The following is a 5,058-nucleotide window of genomic DNA, read 5'->3' as shown; positions in this document are numbered from 1 at the left end:
CGTCCGTCCCTCAGCCACCCTGCTCTGCCGCCTCCCGAGGCGCCCAGGCCGGGTTTCCACAGGTTTTAAACGCGCTTCGTTGCCCCTTCCGTTCCCACCGCGGTTCGGAATGTGTTCGTCCTGCCTTCGTTTCTCGAGTCTTTCATCCAAAAAAACACCCCCACACTGGTGGGTGTTCAGCCGCTGGGGGGCACTGCGGAAATGGAGACGGCCTGGAGGGCCCGCGTTCCCTTCCCCGGGAGAGCAGAGCGTGTGGAGCGGGGGAATTGCCGGCCGGGACGCTATGGAAGGGGACCCCGACCCGCTGGGCAGCTGAAAGAAGGCAGGACCTGCACATGATCCACCTCTGGAGAGCGGCTCCGGTGCACCTCGGGGTGCAGCAGCTGGAGACGTTGTCACCCCCCGGCTCCCTGTGCCTGCTGTCAGGGGGGACAGCGAAGATTTGCAAATTCGAACGTCTGGACTGGCCCCAAAACCACTGATTTGCTTCATACAAGTAATAAAAGATGAGTGTGCAGATGATTCCCCGAGGGTACGACCAAGACGAGCTAAAGGAGTTCTCAATTGTAGACTCTGCCCACAGGGTCCAATCCAATGCAGTCCTCCCTGTTTGCTGATTTTTTGTGCCTCCCCTTTTTCCCTCAAATTGGTGGAATTTGAGGGCATTCAGCAGTTTCACCTTATGATTCCAGGACATAGTCCAGTGATGTAAGCCACGCTGAACCACCAGTTTTAGGGCAAAGATGAGTTTAGGTGTGTCTTCCTTCTGAGCTTAAATAATTTTTTCTTACTATATACCTGCATCTGAAGGATTCCTTCACTCTGAAACAATTCTTGTTTGCTCCTTGGAACATCTAGACTGGCACATTTGCTAATTCCCACTCAGGGAGATGTTGACACTGAATTTAGGAAGTGTGGGTGTGCTGCAGCTGGGGCTTTGATCTCCATAGCTCCAGTAACAAGGTGTGTGCTCCAAGACAGCCTGGTAACTGAGTCCCTAACTGGGGTCCCTGGCAGGCTCAGGCCTTGCTGTGCACCTTTGCTGGCTGTTACCTGAGCCAGGTAAGTTAACACCAGGATGGGTTTCCTTAACATGCTGAGGTGACACCTTCCACTAACACTATCTAGGTCACTGCAAGGGTCTTGAAGGGTTTGAACAATGCCATGGTTTTAAAGTATTGCAATGTCACTTTGTGATAAAATGCAGTAATTATTTTTTTTTTCAACCAAATTCCTGATTGCTGCTGATTTTTTTTGTGTTAAGAGGAATGAACATCATGCTATTTAATACAGACAAGTAACATGAATATATAAACTCATTATCCTGTACAGATATTATACATGCCTGAAAGATGAGCCCTGTCATTCTCACACAGCCCTGATGATTTTATGACAATATACCCACATTTTAGCCACTGAAGCTTTGAGAATCAATGTGAATGTATCTATATCTCGACAATACAAGTGTCATTAGCAGATACAGTTTGTACCAAGGAGATAATGATGTGAAATGTGCTACCTTGCCTCTTCCTGCTCTTCATTTTGCTCGCATGTGATGCTGTTCTTTGGGAGGGCAATTCTTCCCACCTTACTGAAAAGCAGTATGGAGCCGACAGGGAAACCTTTATCCAAATTTAACCCTGAAATAGTCACGATTTCTGAATGTATTTTGGTGAAAGTTCAGGCAAGTGACTTAGAAAGCTTCAGGCCACATCCTTGCCACTTGCATGGAGGCAAAGCAAAGTTCCTGTAGGTGAATTACTGTGTGTGGAGCCCAGCACGATGCTGCCAAGGGCACACAGGGTCCTCCTGCCAAATTTAATCGATAGCATCTTGATCACATCTTGTGCAGGAAAGCCTTTCTGGTGCACTGGCTGTTGTCCCTGCTTATGGTTTTCATCTGAGGTGGCTGCTAGTTTAAAAACAAATCCCAGGAGCTGAAAATAGAAGTGAAATTCCTGTCTTGCAACAACCAGGAAACGCAGGGAAGCCGCCTGCTGCATTTTCTTGCTCTGCTCTTTGGTGTTCGTTTTGCACAGCAGCACGTTTTTAACAGGAGTGTGAGAGCCTGGGAGGAGTTACGGTCCAAGGGGGCAGGAGAGGGACACATTTGGACTTGGAGAGCACCTTTCCTTCCCTGGGTGTTTGTTCTACCACCTAGATCAGCACCTACAACAACCTACATCAAACACAGCAGCCCAGGATGTTAAAAAGAAATTGGTAACCTCGCTTTGTTCCTTCAGAGAGAAGTTTAGACTCCTGCACCCCAGATGTGTGGGGACCTGAGGTGATGGAAACACCTACAAGCAAGTCTGATACATCCCATGTTTGATTTGTCCTGCCACCAGGCCTCTGCACCATAGGTGGGAGTTTCCATTGCCCTTGGGAGGTGTCTCAACACTCTCTGGGCTATAAATAGAAGGGCGAAGTACTCGACTCTAGGTATTAAATTGCACTCTGGCAGCCTGACACCTAATACCTGGATGTTGTAGCACATTTATAAGCTCCCAGCTTTCTCTGGAACTAGTCTAAAATGCAAACTAGCAATTTATAATGCAAAGTACAGTTGGAAACAAAGCCTGGCTAGGTTTTATCTCAGCTTATCTTTATGTCCTCTGTTATTCATGGTGCATTTACACCCAATGTTCCCTGCTGTTACAGATTTCAGTCAGAAACCCTCTCTAGCACTAGAGGTGAAAGCATCCTGCAGCTGCCTTTGTCCTCTAAGGCCCAAGGCCACATTCGTTAAGAAATCACATTTGTTTCCAAACAGACTCAAACCTTCTTGGTTTTCTTCCATGGGGGAGAGGGAAGCAGGAATCAACCCAGGCACAAATGCTGGATTCAACCATAAGCCACTGCTGAGCTCAGAACAAACTTTTTGCTGTTTCCAGGGACTTTGGAGCGTGTTACTGTGGGTGACTTGTACTTTTATCCCCTCTAGCAAAAGCAGATGAGGAAACTGCTTAGTGAGGTGGTATTAGAGGCTGTTTCAGCAGTATTAAGTAGGTTTCTAATTGAGTTAGGCCAGGACCATTGCATTTTCATTTGGAAAGAGCATAATTTTCCCCAGCTTAGACAATGCTTTTAGTAGTTTGCTGTGTTTCTTTTTCTTTTGGCTTAAAACCTGTAGGTGCTTTTTCTCAGCATGCATCTCCTGCATGTCTCCACAGAACATCCTGTATTAGAAGTTGGATGCAACTGCTGGAGTTGAGTGTTTCACAGCTAAATCAAATAGAAAAGTGGTAAGGAACAGCCTGGTTGAGTGCAACAAGGCAAAGCTTTGAGGAATATGACCATTAATTAAGATGGAAACAATCAAAGAACTATAATGACTTGGTTAATCCCATGTAGTCTGACAGAGTTAAAACTTCTCCAGGCCTCTGATAAGATAGGACTGGTTTTCTTTATCTATTGCTTTTTTAATATTCAAGGCTACTGAAATGCTAAAGTGCCAGATGGCCATGTAAGCTAAACAATGTGCAGAGTCTTTCTTATATTATCACTAAAGGCCCTATGGGGATGGGTGGGATGGGAGGAGGGGAGACAAAGATTATTTAATCATTAGGAGTCACTTATCAGCAAATGGCACTTAGCTGTCTTTATCAACTTACACTAAAAGACTGTCTGTACCCTTGTGGGGACTTTTTCTAACATGACAGGGCATGTGTTTCATTCCCCTTTAAGTCATCTGGTGTGTCACCTGTGTCACTGTGTGCTAACATGCCAGTTAAGTAAGGGTTTTTTTCCAAGTGCAAAAAAAAAAAATCACCATTGTCCTATACCAAAATGCAGAATTTCCCCCTGGAACACATGGAGCTACAGTGTCAGCAGCAGCTAAATCCCATTTTTGTTCTGGGGTTTTGTCACGGGCCAGAAAGTAAAAGAAAGTACTGGAGGGATGAGGAACTAGGTTGTTTTCCATCCTGTCACTGATCTGATATTTGACCTTCAGCAACTCATTTTACCTCTCTCTTCCCCTCCATCCTCCCTTTGTCTTTGTATACAGCAGCCGTAGTCAACAGGGACTCCAGAGACTTTGAGAGGCCATCTGAGATGCCATGTTAATGTGATCCTGTGCCTTGGCTAATTAGCTCTGGCCCTCATCAGGACTGCTGCAGCACAGTGCTGTGCTGACACACTTAGACTGCTTTTAGCTTGAGCACGGTCTCAAGGATCTTCTCACACTATTGCGTTACAGAGAATGAGTAAGTGCCTCCACTGCTGCCCTCCTGCAGGTCAGAGAGACCAGGCCTTTCAGGTTTGCTAGCCTTGCTCTCACCCTGGATCATCTGTGGTCCTCACAGTGACCTGCATCCCCTCCTGCTTCCCTCTAAGCACAAATGAACTGCTGAAATCTTCTGAGGAGGAAGGGAGAGGCTCCTTCTTGCAGGAGCCCCCGAGGCTCAGGCTGCCATCTGGTGCCACCCCTTTTCCCAACGCCTTCCTTTTGCATTTAACTCTTTTCTCAATACCTTTGGGTTTGGGGAACTTCTCTGTCTCTTTCTCCCTGCAGGCTGAGGGCTTTGCAAGGCCAGCTCAGAGAAGATGGCTGGGCTGATGCCTGAGGGACACAGCAGTGCCTGGGGGCTGTGCCTCCTAATATACAGCTACACCAGGAACAGCAGCTCATGTTTTTCCCTCTGTCGAGGGCAGCATCTGCACAGGTGATGGGGAAGGGTATTTAGTGTTTGTGCCAGGGAGGTGACATTGGCAAAAAAACCCACCTAGCTGGCAAGGCTGGCACCGTGCTCCTGGTGTTCCCTCCCATTCCCAATAACCTCCCAGCAGCTCTTTTAGCCCTACAACAGGAGTTAAGCAGATTTTCAAGCCAGGAGGTCTTTCAAATTAGTTTCTTTGGCCTCCTGCAGAGGAGACTATAGATGCTAAGCCTGTTACCACCATATGAAACCCACTCCTCAGCAGCGGGCGCCAGGCAGTGGGGCTGGGACCCGGCACCCACTTGCTTTCCGCGGCAAGTCGGTTCACTACACCTCCCCAACAACCAGCACCTCGGGCGTTGAGCTCCGGGCACAGAGGCGGGGAAACCTCGGACCC

This window comes from Chaetura pelagica, unplaced genomic scaffold (genome assembly GCF_000747805.2).
Source record: "Chaetura pelagica isolate M959 unplaced genomic scaffold, ChaPel_1.0 scaffold274, whole genome shotgun sequence".
Lineage (NCBI taxonomy): Eukaryota > Metazoa > Chordata > Aves > Apodiformes > Apodidae > Chaetura > Chaetura pelagica.
This window is presented reverse-complemented; position numbering follows the sequence as displayed.